Raw genomic sequence first — 18,497 nt, 5'->3', positions numbered from 1 at the left:
CTTTGGGGTCTGGTTGCATCAGATGCTATCATCTCATTGGATCCTACCTCGGCTCTGTCCAGCACAAATAAGGACCAGGTGGTGTGCTGGATAGTGGGTAATGGGACTTAAAAACAAATAAAACAGCTTACACACAAGAAACCAACAATTCCTACAATTTATTTTGTGCGCATGGGTGTATTTAAATGTAGAGGCAAAATTTCTATCTTGATTCATGTTACTTTATAGCTTTGAGCTAAATGTCCTGGCCTGTTTTGAATATTACTTCTGTCTTCAAACACAGTAACGAGCTCCTCTTTCTCTCTTTCACCTGCAAATGCAATCTACATAGTTCCCGTGTGTTCCACGCGTCATGACCGAGGAGGTGAAGAGAACCAAGCCGAGAGCAGAGTTCCAGGCCTTCCCACGGTGTGGGTGTCAGTATGTTCACCAGCCCTGCGGCTGTTCAGCCAGCCACAAGCCATCTCTCCCTCTGTGCACACTCCCACACCCTTTTATTTTAGAATGCTTTGTGTTAAGTTTATTTTTATATTCACACACTTTTATAATTTTACTAGCATGTAAGTGTTTTATGTGCATTTTTAGAGTAGTCCCCAGTTGCTTGGCTCTTCTCTCTCCTCTTCAATTCTCTACTCACAACTCCCCCAGCCCAGCCCCAGCACTCTCTGGGTAACTTAGCTTACTAAGCTGGTATAGTCGGTGTGTCCTTTACCTTTTTCTTTATGGTCAGATGTAAACACACACACACACACACACACACACACACAGAAACTGGTGGTTTGGGGCCACCATTTTACATTAACTGGATTATATTCTATACACTTCTTTTAATTGCCAGAGGGAGCGTGTGCCTGCAAGAAAGGGAGAGAGAGAGAGATCACCTCCTCATGGGACAAGGTCACACTGAAATCCTCTCTCCTCCGTTTCTCCATCCCGTCAAGATTCTGAGTGTGTACACAGGTGTACCTGGCATGCTTTTAGGCTGTCAGCGCTGGGCTTGAACCGCAGTTGGCCCTGCGGGATTTGGCTCCCTCTGCAGAGGGCTTACCCACTACGCTGAGAGTTAAGTGCAGTGGTTTCACACTTTTCTTTATCTTACTTTTTGTGCTCAACCCTAACTTGTGGAAACTATTCCTGGTTCATTGTCATAATTATAATGCTCCTGCTAAATTGTTGGATTACAGGCTGTTATGTCAATAGGCTATGATATAAAATAATGTGTGATAATTATCCAACTATTTTTAATTGATAGTCACTTACTTTTCTTGCTTCTACAAACAATAAATATCCTTGTATATATCTACTTAGGTGGTGATGCTTTTATTTCTATGGGATAAATTCTGAGAAATGAGATGGCTCTTAATGTTAAATCTTAATTTTAATAAATGTTGACAGATCTCTTTCCAAAATGGCAATAATAATTCAAATTTCTGCATTTTAACCAGTGGTAGGTATCCCCAGTCTTTTAGTGTTTGCACACTAGATCTTTTAATTTACATTTCTCTGACTACTTAAGAATTTAGATATATTTTATGTTCGATAGCCATTTAAATCTGTTCTCCTGTGAATTGTCTTCTCAATTTCTTTGCTTTTTTCCTATTACTAGTTTTTTGCCTGGCTCTTAAAAATTCATATGAACTTTTTGTGCCTTATACAATAAGATTTAACCTTGTCTATTTGTCATACTGTAAGTATTTTTCCAAATCTATTGTGTGCATATTAACTTAATCTGTGATAGCTCTTACCATACATAAGTTATTAATTACCGTGTTGTGCAGTGCTTTTAAAAACCTCTAATTTTATAGTCTCAGTTTGCAGTGTCTCCCCTCTCCCTAGATTAAATGTGTAAGCTTTTAGATATAATTGAATAATTTTTTCACATTTTAGATCTCTTAGCCATCTGAAATTCATTTTTATAAATAGATCAATAAAAATTTATTTCTCACAATTGAATTACAAGTTTTAATATACTTTACTCTTTTCCCAAAAAAGAATCTATTTCTAGATTTTCTTTTTATTCTTTCTTTCTTTTCCTTTTTTTTTTTTGGAGAGGTTTTTGCTATAGGGTGCGTGCGCTCACCAGAAAGACAGAGAGAGACAGAGAGACAGAAAACGAGAATTCACCCCCCGGGAGGGATGCGCACGTCGCAATCCCTTTTCCTCCATTCTCCTCTGGGATCCTGGGCATGCACGCACACATGCCTAGTGTGAGTTTAAGCCACCGGGTCCAGGACGTGAACCGTGGTCGGCTACGTAGGAGTCCAGCGACATAGCCATTACCCTAACTGCTGGTCCTGCTATTTCTAGGTTTTCTATTTTGTTCCACAGACCTATTCATTTGCACTATGCAAATAATACATTAGTTTATTTATAGAGATTTTGTAGTATGTTGTGATATTCATTAAGGCAAGTGCTCTTTGTTTCTTTTTTAAAATATCTTGTTGCATCTCAGATATTTAAAAAAATACAAAGCATGGGACCTGCAGTTGGCATAGTGGTTGTCGCTGGACTCCCACATAGTCGATCATGGTTCAAATCCCAAACCTGGTGGCTTAAACTCATGCTGAGCGTGAGTGCATGCGTGCCCAAGATCTCGAGAGGAGAATGGAGGAGAAGGGATTATGGCATGGCCATCCATCCAGGCAATGACTTCTCTCTTTCTGTCTCTCTGTCTCTCTCTGTCTTTCTGGGAGCCAGTAGCAAAACCCCCTCAAAAAAAAAAAAAAAAAAAAAAGAAAGAAAGCATACGATCTTTTTATCCAGCTGAATACTATTAGTATTCAAATTGGAATTGCATTAAATTTATAGATACTTGGGGTCAGGAGGTAACATGGTGGTTAAGAGGCTGGATTCCCAGGTGGCTAACTGCAGTTCAAGTCCCAGACCTAGTGGCTTAAAACCCACTGCCAGGCAGGAGAATGGAGGACAAGGGATTGCAGCATGGCTATCCCCCAGGGAGTGATTTCTCACTTGCCTTCTCAGTGTCTCTGTCTCTCTCTGGTACTCTAATGAAAAATTTCTAAACAAACAAACAAACAAACTCTTGGTGGGTATATGCACATGCGTGCACAAAATTCTAGAAGGAGAATGGAGGAGAAGAGATTGTGATGAGGCCATCCCTCTTGGGGGGTGATTTCTCATTTTTCTTCTCTCCTCTATTTCCCTCCAGTGAGTGCATGCAACCTGTGGCAAAAACCTAAAAATAATTAAGTATACCAGTTCTGGGGAAATTAAATTGCTGCTAAGTCTCTCCATCTAAAAATTAAAAAAAAAAAATTCCTTTCCATTTATTCAGATCTTATTTCATACTCATATTATTTGATAAGGTGTTATCATTTGCTTTCCTTAAGTCTTGTGCCTTTCTTATTAACCTCATTTCTAAGCATTTTCTAATTTGTGAGAGAATGCTTTTTCCCATTTTCTTTTGTCAGATTCAATAAAATAAAGTAATAGAAGAAAATTATTGATTTTTGTTTACTTACCCTATATCATGCAATCTTATTAAATTATCCTAAAGTCTACTTTTTTCATAGTATATCAAGTTTCTAAAAATGAAATCATCTCTTCAACAAAATAAAGTAAAATAAAAAGAGTGTATTTTACCTTTCCTTTTCTGATAGTTGTAGTTTTTATTGACTGCATTTGTCAGAATGAAATTATTGAGTAATCATAATAACCACAAACATCCCTACCGATGGTCTGATTTATAATATAAATATTTCGAGGGATTTGGCACTTAGAGCAATATTTGTATAATACTCCTTTTTAAAGAATTTGCAGGGGCCCGCAGGTGGGCATGGTGGTTAAAAGCACTGGACTCCCACACGCCAACCGTGATTTGAGTCTTGGACCTGGCAGCTTGCTTTCTCACTTTCTCTCTCTCTCTCTCCTCTTTCTCTCTCTGTCCCTCTCTGGTAAAATTGAAATAAATAAGTAAATAAATAATGATAAAATAATTCTTTTTAAAAAAAGAATTTGCTACAGAACATATGTGCTCATTGAAGAGAGACAGAGACAGAGGGAAAGTGAGAAAGCCCACCCCACAGATTGTGCCAGGCCACAATCCCTTTTTCTCTATTCTCTTGTTTGTCATGAATGCCCACGTGCATGGTGTGTTTTTCAAAATGCTGGGCCCAGGACTCAGACCAAGCAGTTGGCTGTGTGTAGCTGTCTTAGCTACCATGCTACTGATTGACCTGTAATATTTATTTTTCTTTTTGTTTTGTTATATTTATGTAATTTAATGTCTATTTCTTTATTATAATTATTATTTTTGTTTAGTTTATTGTATTCATACTATGTAATTTCCTTCTACTATTTTCTTTAGGTTTAAATTAGGAATGGCTACAGATCTACGGCAGCATTTATTGACAGGATTACATACTTTTACTTTTCATGTATTGATACAGTAGATTATATTGATAGATTTCCAGATATTGAACTAGTCTTCATTTCTTGAATAAATCCTGCTTGATTATATTGTAGCATGTGTCTTTAAGCATTCTTGGAGTCTTTTCACTAATAGTTTAGTTAGACTGTTTATGTTTATGGACATATGTGAAATTGGGCTTTTTTTTTTTTTTACTAATAATCTCTTTTTTTCAGTTTTTGCCATTAAAATAATACTGTCTTCATAAAATTAGACCTCTCCAATATTTTCTTAGGGCCTCAGTAGTTTACCTGACAGTCGATTCTTCTGATCTCTAAACATTAAATGAAATTCAGCTGTGATTTCACTGGGCTCCGGTTATTTACCAAATAATAGCTCTTTAGTCACATTTGACTCTGCTCTAATTGTGTTCAATGTTTCTACATCTTCTGGGGTCAATTTTGGTAGTTTATGTTCATGCATTCCTTCTAGATTTTTAAATAATTGCTAAAAGTTCATATATTAATTTTTCAAAGTATTTAAATTTTTCTTGCATTCGTGTTTATGTTTACTTCCACATTACTAATCTCTTCCATTTGCCCTTAATTAAATGTATGAGTATTGATTTCATCTTACTGGTATTTTCAAAGTATATGATTTTAGGTTATTTTTTTCCTTATACTTGAAATACTTTCTTAATTTTTTAAATTTCAACTATTATGATTGGGTTATTCCTAGCTTTTTATTTTATTTTTTTTTAGAGAGATTTTTGCTATAAGACACATGCTCTTGCTAGAGACACAGAGAGAGTCAGAGTGAGAAATCATCCCCTAGGGAAGGAGATGGCCACGCCACAAGTCTTTTTCCTCCATTCTCCTCCCAGAAGGTTGAGTACATATGCACATGCACCTGATGTGATTTTCAAGTTGCTGGGTCCAGGACTCAAACCAGGGTTAACCATGTGGGACTCTAGTCCTTAACCACTACACCACCTGCTGATCCCACCTATTCCTAACTTTTTAAAATTTCTTTTGTTGTTGTCTTTTAATTTCTTATATTGCTTTAATTTTAATTTTAAATAATACACTAATATAAGGCTATCAACTTTATTTGCAATTTCTCTTTTGATTTTTCACTCAGTTCAAGGATTTTCTAGAATTATATGCTTTACTTTCTAAGTGGCTAATCTTTAGTCATTCTTTTGTTATTTATTTCTATTTTATTGGTTTATAATCAGAGATTGGCTTCTATTTTGTATCCAGAAATATCTCATTTTTAGATTATTTTATATCATTTATGGACATAAAATAAGAATATTGTATACTCAAAGAAATGATAGAATACATATATGTATATATATATATATGAGGGATCTTCAAAAATTCATGAAAAATTTGTATTATGAAAAAGTTATGCCACTGACATGCATGGCATCCCCTTTTGAAAAAGCAATGTAATACACTGTAAAGTTATATGTAATCCAATGTAATATAAAGAAGATTATGATGATAATAAAAAATTAAAAATTAAAAAAAAGTTATGCATGGATTTCAAAATGTTTTTTGCATCAAAATAAACCTGTGCTTTAATTCCATTTTTTCATGAGGTTGCAAAGTCTCTATGAACTTTGGAATTCAAGCTTGATTTTTAAAGTTTTGTATTTGTCCATATTTATGTAATTTATTAGTTGTCAAATATTTTAAAGGAATTATGTTGACATATTTTATAAGAAATCAGGTTCTTATACTTTTAAGACCTTCAGCTTTATACGTTTAAGTTTATATCTTTTTCATAAATTGTATTACTTATTATTATACAGTGTCCCTTTTTTATCCTGTTTAGTATTTAACCTTGAATTCTACTTTGTCTAATAATAAATATTGCAATCTTGGTTTTTATTTGTTTGCAGACCTGATATTAAAGCCATTGTTACCAATTTCTTTCAAATGTATTTATTTAAACAATTTATAGATGCTTTTGATTTTTAACCTTCTCTGATAAGCTGTATCTTTCAATGACATAATTCAGTTTGTTCCCATGTAATTTAGTAATATATCCTCGCATTTTTTCCTTTCCTAAAGCTTTTTTTTCCTCCTGAAACCCCAGTACTTGTATGTTGGGTTTCCTGGTTCCTTCCTCCAGCTTTCTTGTTCTTTCCTTTATGCTTTGCTTCATCTTCTAGTTTTGCTCTGTACATTGGCATGTATTATTTCTATTGAAGTCACTAACTCAGGTTTCAACAATATCCATCCTTTCTTTTCCTTCACTTCCTCATTGTTTAGTTAGAAAAATCTACACTTTAGCGGGACCAGCAGTTAGCATAATGGCTATGTCTCTGGACTCCCACGTAGTCGACCGTGGTTCGAGGCCTGGACCTGGTGGCTTAAACTCATGCCGGGCGCGTGTGCGTGCATGCCCAAGATCCCAAGAGGAGAATGGAGGAGACGGGATTGCGGTGTGGCCATTCCCCCTGGGGGATGATTTCCTGCTTTCTGTCTCTCTGTCTCTCTCTATCTGTCTGGCGAGCGCATGCGCCCTATAGCAAAAACCTCTCTCAAAAAAAAAAAAAAAAAAAGAAAGAAAAATCTACACTTTAGCTTCAGAAAGTGTGTGTGTGTGTGTGTGTGTGTGTGTCGTGAGTGGGTGGGCGTATGCATGTGTGTGTGTTTATACTGCTCTGATTAACAATAAGTGCTCTGTTTTTCTATTCAGCCTCGGAGATAAGTATTTGAAAGCAGACATAGCCACAGAGACATGAAAATATGTATTAGAAAAGAATATATGTAACTTTTTGGCAAGAATTTTTTAATTTAGAAAATATAAATGGTTTTCTAGAAAACTAATTTCCAAAATTGACCCCACAAGAAGTAGAACCTTGGGAAAGACTAGTTATTATAGAAGAGAGACCAAGTGATTAGAGAGCTAAATAACCGGGGGTAAATCACCGGGTCCAGTGAGGCCACAGTGTGTCTTACACTAAAAGACCAAGAAAGCAGCAGTCTTGGGCTGGATGTGCCTTTCATCTGACGGGTCAGTCCTGTCTCTAGGCCCCTGCGTGGTGCTGCAGGTGCAGTTGCCTGGGATGGAGACTGAACTGTAGAACATCCACAGCAGGCTTGTCAGAGAACTCTCTTGAAATTGTCTTTGCAGGGGGAGGGAAGGAGTAAAAGAGAAGGGCAACAGGACTGGATTATGGAGGACAACCTGCACAAATCCCCACTCTGTGAAGAGCAGGGAAGCGGTTACGACTCTTCCGGGTTGTCCTGAGCTGAGGTAAGGGGCTGGATTTCTGTTGCTTCCCATCAACTAGGTATTTGATGTTGTCTGCTCTGGAAAGGGATGTAACTCTGGGTACACTGAGGCAATTCCCAAAGACAGTTGATGGGGGCCTCTCAGAAATATGTAGGAAGTAATACATCCTTTATTCCTGCAGGAGGGTCTTGGAAGCAAATTACAGCATCTACTATGGAGGGGCTAGAATATTTATCTGTGCTCCCCTTGAGTTTCTGGCTTGCCGTTAGAATATTGTAAGATATAACAGGGCTAATAGGGTAGACAGTGGTGGGGCAGTCCCCTCACCAGGGCCAGTGCTACAACAGCAGTCAGGGTGATATCTCTGCATCTGGAAGACATCTCCCTGGCCTCTCCTATTATTCTAGCCACTGAAGTAGGTAGGTTTCAGTCCACTTATGCAGCTGGCTATTTATTTATTTTAAGATTTGTTTTGCCCTGTGATGATCCTTCTTCCTTAGCCACCCAACTGGGCTTAACAAGTATGTGCCAACATGCTCAGTGTTTTTTGTTTTTGTTTGTTTGTTTGTTTTTTGCTATAGGGCACGTGTGCTTGCCAGACAGACAGAGACAGAGAGACAGAAAGCGAGAAATCACCCCCCAGGGGGGATGGCCACGCTGCAAACCCTTCTCCTCCATTCTCCTCTCGGGATCTTGGGCACACACGCACACATGCCCGGCATGAGTTTAAGCCACCAGGTCCGGGCCTCGAACCACGGTCGACTACGTGGGAGTCCAGCGACATAGCCGTTACGCCAACTGCTAGGCTCAGTTCTTTTTTAGACTATCTCACTACGTCACCCAAGCCAGGCTCCTGATTCTTCCATTTCAGCCTTGTGAGTTGCTGGAATTACAAGTTCATGCTGCCCCACACAGTCTCACAGTGGACAGGGAATCAAACCTTGGAGTCCCACGTGGTCCCAGCCTGTGCAGCAGCAGCATCTTCTCAGTGTGTGTCACCATAGCTGGGCCTTCAGCTCTCTTTTGACAAGGCATGTGGGAACAGGGGAGAAGAGCAGCACATCTCCTAAACTGGATAGATTTGTTTAGGCCAGTTCCTCCCAGGTCCTGCTGCTGTACCTTCCTGGGCCCAGAGTGCCTGGAGAATAAGGTCCTGCATCAGTTTCTTTGGCCATGATCCCCATGATACCCAAGGCCTCGCACAGGCTAGCTCTTATTTGACACCCAATAATTTGTCATAGGGGTCATGTTTGTGCAAGACGAAGGAAGCTGCTCCTGGGAATCCTGCCTCCCCACCTTTCTCACCTTGTCCATGACAACACATCAACCATTTCATTGGCTGAATAGCTGAAATCCACAGGCTAACACAGCAGCCAGTGGAGCCAGTGAGAACTGGACTGGAGTCAGGAAAAGATAAGCACAGAGGCCAGCAGCACAGCAGTAATGCAACTGGACCCACATGGGAAGGTCCTCTATTCATGTCCTGGGACCTCCCTGCACACTGAGTGCTTGTGTATGCTCGTGACCTGGGGCCGGCTGAAACAGCGGCAGATAGTGGCATGAAGACCCTGTTGTGGGGTGCTTGCTCTTTGTCTTAATCTCTCTGTGTCTATCTCATGGAAGAAATAAATAAACTAACAAAATTAAAAGACAAGCACTCCATTTGGAGTGAGGAAGAAGTTTAATCAGTCACCAGACAGATTGCTTGGTCATGAGTGCCCATCCTGGACAGTCTGCAGGGAAGTAGCGGGGACGACGAGCATGGTCTGCACACTCCCGTGCGCAGCCAGCGGCGTTTGTGTATCTAAGTGAAGCCTGTGTCTCATACGAGCCTGTGCAGAGGAAATGTTTGCTCAGCCTAATGCTCTGCTGGAGGGTTTCTGTGATCCAGGTCCTTTGAAATTCAAACATATTCATGAGGCTGAAACACAGAGGCCCTTTATTAAGGCTGAGAAGGCTGTGTAAAAAAAGTAACTCACAACGCTATATATATTTTCGGAAGTAGCTGTGTTAATTGAGCTATCTCTATCGTGGAGTGAGGAGTTGATGACTCCCTGGAAGGACTGCTTCATCACACACAACTGGGGCAAGAATTAAACCTCACCCGCAATTCTGACTGCACAGTCCCTACTGAGACGAAGAAGGAGGGAAAGAAGCAAGGAAAGGAGGGCCGTGGGTGTACAGGGAGCTGAGTCTGAGCACTGCTCTTGGAAGGAGACACACAAAAGGCAGACACACAGCCAAGGACGAATGCTAAAGTGTGCTCTGGGGCGGTGAGCACAGTGTCAGGAAAAGCTACAGTACTGAATGAGCTGAGGATTAAAAGAAAAAAACCAAGGACAGAAAATTAATTCTTTTTTTTTTTTTTTCATTTGTTTGGAGTCAGGAAAATACCAGTGTGGCTGCTCTTTGGGGGCTGCTGGGGTGACCAGGTGCTCCCCAGTGTAGCCCATCACAGACTCCCCTGCCCAGGTGATCAAGCATGTGATGGGCTGCATTGTTCACAGGACACAGGGAAACCAGAACTACCTGCTCCTCTTCCCCAGGAGGAAAAAGAACACACTCAACTGTGAGGGAGACAGAGGGTGGAGAGGAGGGTTCCTACTGAGCTCCTCAATAGCCTGCCATGCTGGGAGTGTCAGTGCCATTGATCTCCTTGAGGACTGGGCTTCCTCCAACTATTTTAAATATGAAAAGAACTCACAAATACGACCTTGAAGAACCCACTGACTGAAGAATGCTCTCAAAAAGCAAAAGCAGACCTGATGCTCTAAATAGGAGACTCGTCCAGCCTATGTCTGGTGGTTAAGGTGGCTTGATCTCACATGGCTAACAGCACGGTTAGGGTTCTGGACCCAGAGACTTGAAAAACATGCTGGGCATGTATGTGTGCCCCCAAAATCCAGAAAGGAGACATGGAGGAGGAGGTTGTCACATTGTGGTGTGACAACCCCCAGTAGGGGGTGCTTTCTCACTTTCTCTTTCTCTCCCACTCTCTCTCTAGCTAGTGCATGCAACCCTGCCAAATTAAAAAAAAAAAATCATAAACCAAAACATTGATTTCCAAATAGAAAGCCAGAGGCCACGACCCTTAGTGTTCATTCCTGGAAAAACTTCACCCCAGTACATGGTCCGTCATGACTACTTAAGGAAGAAGGCAGATGGGCCAGTGAGGGTCATGAAGAAACAACGAAGCAGGTGGTTTTGTTTTCACATGGTGAACTTGGTTGATGGAGGTGTCCAAACTTCAGCAAAACATCTTGCCGTCTCTCAGGAGAGGCTGGTTCACAAGATAGAAGCACGTGGCCTCCATGGCAGTGGGAGGATCTGTGGCAGGCCTGCAGAAGCGTCGCAGAAGAGTGTTTATGAATGGACCTGACTCAACCTGGAAAGGGCTCCAGTAGTCTACCATATTGTTTTCAGCTGGGCTCTGCTTTGCTCAATGGAAAGACAGGTGAGCACAGTGGTTTTAAGTACAGTTTTTTACCGAATGAACTTTCGACACTTCATTAGTAACTCTGGCACTTGGCAGGTGGGGGAATCACAAAAACTTAATGTCCCTGAGCTTCAGTTTTACTATCTGTACAGTAGAGGATAATATTTATCTTTACTTACAAAATTGTATATACAATGGTCTTCAAAAAGTTCATGGAAATGCGTATTATGAAAAAACTATGCCTGATTTCATATTTTTCACCAACATAAATCTATACTTTTATTTATATATTTTCTATACTTTTTAAAAAGTTTACTCATTATTTATTTCTTCCGTGAGTGACCATGTGTATAAGAGAACACGAGTGCACCCCAGCAGGGTCTTCATGCCGAGATTAATCCCCAGGTAAACCAGCTCTCGATCGTGGGCACACATATGTCCAGAGTACTCAGAGAAATCTCCAGATGTGAACCTGGAACATTTTTATGTGGGTCAGCCTCAGAGAGCATCACATTTTACCCTGTACCACTGTCCAGTCTCTGAGCTTGTATTTAATTTCATAGTCCTATAAACTTTTTGAAGTCCCTTCGTATACACATATTCATGGATTATATATACATACACACACGTGTGAGTACACATGTGTTTGTGTATGTGCATACATTTATATTTTATATTTGTAATATATACAGCATATTTATCTATTTGCCATGTGTATACATGTGCATTTATACTCACACACAATGTACACACATAATGCTTAGAACTGTTGTGAGTCCTGAACCAGTCATTGTTGGATGGGTGTTTATCTGAGGGCCCTATTCCCTCTTCCTCCAGGGAGCAGGGACAGGAGCTCATATCTTTGAAGGGCAGGTTTGAGGTAGCCCCCAGGGCACAAATGTGGAGAACATCAAGGACTTTATGAAAGGGGAAAATTTAAGGTTGAAGTAAGTCTAAAAGCAAATAATAAATCCTGAGCAGATTTGCTAAATGAGAATGGATTGTGGCGCTCTGGCCAGAGGGAAATTTAGGAGTTAGTGCAGCAATTACAGTCCTCCTAGAGTTATAGGGTGCACCAGAGAGTCTTTAACGGATGCCTTGTAGCCAGAAGAGTAATTCAGCAGACTGGCTATACGTCTAAAGAGAAGCCCTGCTCAAGACCAAGGGATTTTTTCTTCCAAATTAAAAAGCAATTTACATCGTTAAATCACAAGTTGCCGAGTTCTCTCCCTCACCACTATGCAAATCTTATTCTATAGGCAGATAGATTGAGATGGCAGTTTTTAAGATGCACTGCTCCATACATTTACAATGGAAAACTCTTCTACTCTCTGCTTTGGACCGGGAAGAGTCCACACCCCACTGCACAGCTTCCAGAGCTCATGCTGTATCTGCCCTGCCTGTGCCAGGCCATTTGCTTGCTGAACATCTGATAAAGTTCACACACCCATCAGAACAGCTTGCTCAGGAAATGGGACCCAGACATGGTGGCAAGCATGGCAGGGTGCTGCTATGTGAGGCTGGGGCCACTCAGGAGGCCTGGGTTCAGATCCCAGATCACCCTGAACACACCAGGTGTGCCTATAATCTTTGCTAAGTGGGAGGTCCATAATTCTTGCTAACTGGAAGGCTGGGGCAGAGGATCAAAACAATGACACCCTGTCAGAAATACCCTTGTCCCTTCTCTCCATCTCCTGTAGGCTCTCTCTATGAAGAGAGCAAAAGCTTATTAAGAACCAGGAGTCCAGCAGGATTCCAAGGAAGAACTTAGTGATATTAAAATGAAATGGAAGAAACTGGGACCAGCAGATGGCATGATGTTTACATCATTTGACTCTCTTATGGCTGACCATTCACTGTTCGAGTCCTGGACCTGCTGTATTGAAACTCATGTCAGGTGCATGTGCTTGCATGCCAGAAATCCTGAGAAGAGACTGGAGGAGAAGAGATTGGAGCATGGCCATCCCCTCTGGGGGTGATTTCTGTTTTTCTCTCTGTTTTTCCAGCAAGCACATGCACTCAATAGCAAAAATCTTCCTACCAAACAAACAAACAAAAATGAAATGGAATAAATCAAGAGCTATTAAGCATCTATTATGCATTAGAGGCCCTTGTGTAGTAATTCTCACAAAGGAACACCCCAGAGGGGTTGTTATCCCCAATTTACTAGTGAGGATGCTCAGCTTCAGTGAAATGAGTTCTCCTAGGTCTAAGTGACAGAAGCCCAACTCAAAGTAGCTTAAGCAAGAAAGGAGATTTAGGGAAAGGATTCTTGGGAAAGCAAGATCCATGTGAACCCTGATGGCTTGGATCCTAGAGCCTGGCCTGGCACACACTTCGCTCTCTTCCTGCCTGTTCTGAGCATCTCTCCCTGCCCGCTGTTCCTCCAGCTTGTGGCTCTAGCTTTCTCTGCTAGGCTCCAATTCCCAGACTGGATATCATGCCCACACTCTGGCCTCTCATAGTGGTGCCGTGACTGGCAAGCTGGTGGTGCACCTGGAATGAGGAAGAGGGGCAATTTTCCAAGGGAGTATAGGTAGGGTGGGGACAGGGGCTGAATTGGCAGAAGAGATGAGAGCAGAGCCAGGCAGACAAAGCCAGCTTTGTTGGGTCTTTCATTCAGAGATACCTGACTACAGGAGGGAGTGCTTAGATGTGGGCCCAGAGCAGTCTATGGAGTGAACCTCTCCTCTAATAGAGAGAAAGAAGCAAAGTGTTCGCATGGACCACTGAGAGATTTTTTTCTTCCATTTATTTTTGTTTCTTTCCCCTTTACAAAAGGGAAAAGAAGGGAGAGGGGGACAGGTATTTCTTTTCTTATTATTTTTATTAATATTCATACATGAAATCACTATACATCATTTAGATTGTGAAGAGACTTGACCCAGCATGATATACACCTCAGTCGGGCCAGGTAGAGACCATCATACACATCCTCATCAACAGGTAATAAACCTCATCTGTGTCCCACAAGTGTCTTACCTCTCCATTTCCCCCCCACAAAATTTCCTATGCTCTCCCCCTCCCACAATCTCTTTCTAATTTGTCTCTAGTTTTGACAGGTTCTCACTGTGTCATGATCCTCCTGTTCCATCCTCTCAATTAGCTAGAATTACAGGCATGTGCATCTGTGCCCGGTGTATTTGGATTGGCTCAGGAACCAAACTCAGGACTCCAGTGGGCTTCCAGACTTCAAAACAGTAGTGCTACCAGTGTGCCACCATGACTGGACCCAGCGTGGTGTGTTTGAATGTGTGGTCTAATGACAGCTAGCATCAGAATCACCTGGTAATGCTCACTAATATGCATGTTCCAACCTCAGACCAGCAAGTCAAACTCTTCTCGTGAGTTCCAGAAATTCGCATGTTTCACTGGTGTCAGAAGGAACAGAGGAATATCTCAACAATTCAGGTGCAGAGTGAATAAGATGCATTTTACCCACATCTTTCTTGTCACTCTTACATGGAATAGACCCCAAAACTTTCTGATGAGGATGTCTAGAGGGTACTATAGGCCATTAAGAACACCCAACCACTCGTTTGTTAATCCCTCATCAGTGACCAGCTACTGCTTACCTGGCACTGGGTTAGCTGCCAAGAGTTAAGAAAGACATGCTTTTAACTTCAAGGAGTCTACAGAGGGCAAGAATTATATTACTGACTTCTGAGTCTCCCCAGGGAGCCTAGTCACATATTGTTCATAGAGCAAACTCTCAGCACTAATTAAAAATGAATGAGTGAGTGATTGAATGGAAGAATGGATGAGTGAGTGAATGAAAGAAGCGAAGTCTGTAGCTTTCATTTACCACCTGTAAAACACAAATATATCATAAAGAATTTAAAGGAGAGTCCCAGTCTGGTGTGCGTTCAGTGATGATCTGAACTGCAGTCCTGGAAGCCATATAGCCAACTTGGCTTTGGATCCCCAGGTCAGCCTGGGGATATTCTGGATCCTGACAACTTGGAGCACCAGGGAAGGTGTATTGCAGTGTGACAAGACAGGGGGCTCAAATGAAAGGCCTTGTCAGACACCAGGCTGCTTGCAGCTGCAGGACCTAACAGCTGGGACCTGTGGCTAATCCCCTCCCTCACTTGCCTTTGGACTTCAGGTTTATGTTTTGGGACTTTTTAAAAGTTTGTTTATTTTATATTCTTTCACTAAACATCACCACAGCATACAAAATGCGATTTTCCAGCCAAAATACACTGCAAAGTGGCTTAATCATACATGATATCATCAACAAATAATTTTCCATTTCTTGTTTCCTGTATGTAAATATTCCCCCCAATCCCCATTTCTCACCCTCTGCCATTTCTCATCCTCCTCCTAACCTGTCTCTGATATCTGCAGTTGCTTTCCATTCCTTTATTCTTTCCCACATTTCATTGATTTATCAAATATCTTAATTAATCTAAATATTTTCAACAGTTCAGTTTCAGCTGTTACATACATATCTGTGAACAAAAGTTAACTTTAGGCATGAAACTCTGTGAGTAGAGTGAATATACTACAAAGTAGCACCTAGCTGAGACTATAGCTTACTGTGGTCATTAAATAGGTATTTTTTTCCCTCAGGTTCAAGTTTAATAGAAACTACAAAAAGATCAATAGGCTGGTGTCCCACTACTGGTACATCATACACATCAGATGGCCTGCCTCATATGACAACTCAGGCCATTTCCATGAATGAAAAGAAAAGGTGGCCTCCCCAACCCACATAGGTCAGGCCTCTAGTGGCCCACACATCTTGGCTGAAACTAAGTCTTATGTTTTAAATATGAAAAAAATATGAAAGAGGTCTTGTTCTCATGGCTGCCCGATGTAGCCCAGTACTACATAGGTCCAGTGCTCACTTCTGCTTGGAGATATATCCTTTGCTCTTTTGGACATCAGGCTTGATGGTATCACTGCCAGGCTTCCAGCCAGCTGGGCATACTTCCCCATGTTTGTCGGTGAACTGGAAGGCCTGAACTAGTCTCAGAGTCTCATCCACAGAGTGGCCAACAGGGAGGTCATTTACGGTGATATGCCGAAGGATGCCCTTATCGTCAATAATAAAAAGACCTCTGAAGGAGATGCCTTCATCAGCCTTTAGGACACCATAATCCTGAGCAATGGTGCACTTGGGGTCTGATACCAAGGGAATGTTCATGGGTCCTAGTCCTCCTTGCTTCTTGAGTGTGTTGATCCATGCTAGATGACAGAAGTGAGAATCCACAGAAGCACCAGTCACTTAGCAGTTGAGTTTCTTAAATTCTTCTGCCCTATCACTGAAAGCAATGATCTCCATGGGGCACACAAAAGTGAAGTCAAGAGGATAAAAGAAAAACACAACATATCCTTTGTAGTCAGTTAGGCTGATATCTTTGAACTGGCCACCTGGCATAACAGCTGTGGCTTTGAAATTAGGGGCAGGGTGCCCAATTTTGGCATTTCCTGAAGATATTTTCCTATCAGCAGCTTCTAGTTCCCAAACAGAAATGCAACTGAGGCCAGCCAGGAAGAGGACCAATAGGTATTTTTTTTAATTATTTTTTTTTAATTTCAAGAAAGGCAGTTTTAGCTTTATGAAATCGTAATGTAAAAAAAATGTGAAGAGAACTTTGCTTAATACTTAAAGCCAGGAAACAGGTTAGGATTCTATTTGAATGGTAGGTACGTGGACCTCTCCACAACTCAAGATAAGACAAAACTCTTTAACACTGGAAAACAATGCATAGAAGGTTAGTAATGTTTTGGTCAAAAGTCATAAAATTCTATTTCATCCATTCAAACTCATGTACTTTATATTCTGTTGTGGTTGATCTTTCCGTTTAAATTCTGAAAGATAACATTCAACTCTGGTCTTGTCCCTACTATTAAGCTGGCCATTTTCTTAGTTGTCTTAGAACTCTTATTTCTGTGTGTCTGACTTTAGTTTTCCTGGGATAGCACTCCCTTCAGAACTTCTTGGAGAACTGGTGTGGTGTTGGTAAATTCTTTCAGGTTTTGTTTATCTGAGAATGTTCTTGTCTTCTCTTACCATATGGACAATCTTCCTGGATATAGTATTCTTGGTTGAAATTGTTTTTCACTCAACAGTTTGAATATGTTTTCCTATTCTTTCCTTGCTCGCATTGTTTCTTATGAGAGGTCCGCTGGACTTTAAGATGAACTTGTGCCCCTCCTTCTCCATCCGGATACCAGTTCAAGTTAAGGGCCTTGCCGGTAGCCAGGCTGCTGGGACCCTTGGCTCATCCCCTCCACCATTCACTTTTGAAATCTCAGGACTTTGATGTTTTGGATAGTATGTGCCACACAATCTTTTCTTTGCTTCTAAGTCGAAGTTCAGCAGCTCAGTTTCAGGCACATTTCTTCTTTAGAGACAGGAAGGATTATGGGTCACCCAGGACCAGTGACAACAGTGTAGCGTGCTGGTGAGCAACAGAGAGAGGCTGAGCAGACACAAGTCACCAATTTTCTACTCCTGCACACCTTTGAAAGCTCAGAGATACCTTGAATAATTTAAGAAGAAACATATAGATCACCAGTTGACTAGGAACAATTACAGAAGCACAAGATATATGAATAACCAACAAAATGTATCTCCACCAAGGGAAAATATCAATTCCACATCACCCACTGACAACACGATAGAAGTTGTGGAAAATGTCACATAAGCAATTCAGAATATTTGTAGTAACCAAACTAAATGAGATGCAAGAGAAAAGAGACAACAAGCTCCAGGAGATAAGAAAGTCCTTTCACAATTTGGAAGAAGAAATAGGCACCATAAAAAAGAATCAAACAGAATTGTTAGAGGTGAAGAATATGACACAGGAAATTAAAACCTCTCTCAAAAGTATTAAAAGATTAGACCAAGCAGATAATCAAATCTTCAATGTAGAAGACAAAACTTCTGACCTAGAAAAAAGTATCACCCAAATTAATCTACCTATTTAATGCAATGCCAATCAAAGTACCAGACACATTCTTCACAGATCTAGAAAAAAACAATAATAAAATTTGTCTGGAATAATAAAAGACCCCGTATTGCCAAAGCAATTTCTACACAAGAAGAGTGGAGTGGGCGGCATTTCACTCCCTGACCCCAAAATATACTACAAAGCTGTAGTAATCAAAACAGCATGGTACTGGCACAAGAACAGACATGTGGACCAATGGAACAGAACTGAGTCCACAGGAATAAATTCCCAATCATTCCCAATGATTTTTGTCAAGGGATACCAGTCAATCCAGTGGGAAAAGGAAAACCTCTTCAGCAAATGGTGCTGGAAAAACTGGATTTCCACCTGTAGAAAGATGAATCTGAACCCCTACCTTTCACCTTTGACAAAAATCAAGTCAAGGTGGATCAAGGATCTAAATCTAAGACCCCAAACTATTAAGCTGCTTCTAGAAAACACTGGGGAAACTCCAGGAGACATTGGAGTAGGGAAA

The 18,497-nt window shown here is 40.9% G+C and overlaps 1 pseudogene; it reads right to left on the bottom strand.

Moving 5' to 3' along the window:
• Nucleotides 1–15,906: 15,906 nt before the first annotated feature.
• The window catches only part of LOC102497287 (peroxiredoxin-1 pseudogene), a 20,663-nt pseudogene continuing 18,072 nt past the window's right edge, over nt 15,907–18,497 (bottom strand).

This window comes from Tupaia chinensis, unplaced genomic scaffold (genome assembly GCF_000334495.1).
Source record: "Tupaia chinensis unplaced genomic scaffold, TupChi_1.0 Scaffold147282_1, whole genome shotgun sequence".
NCBI classification, from domain to species: Eukaryota; Metazoa; Chordata; class Mammalia; order Scandentia; family Tupaiidae; genus Tupaia; species Tupaia belangeri.
This window is presented reverse-complemented; position numbering and strand designations above follow the sequence as displayed.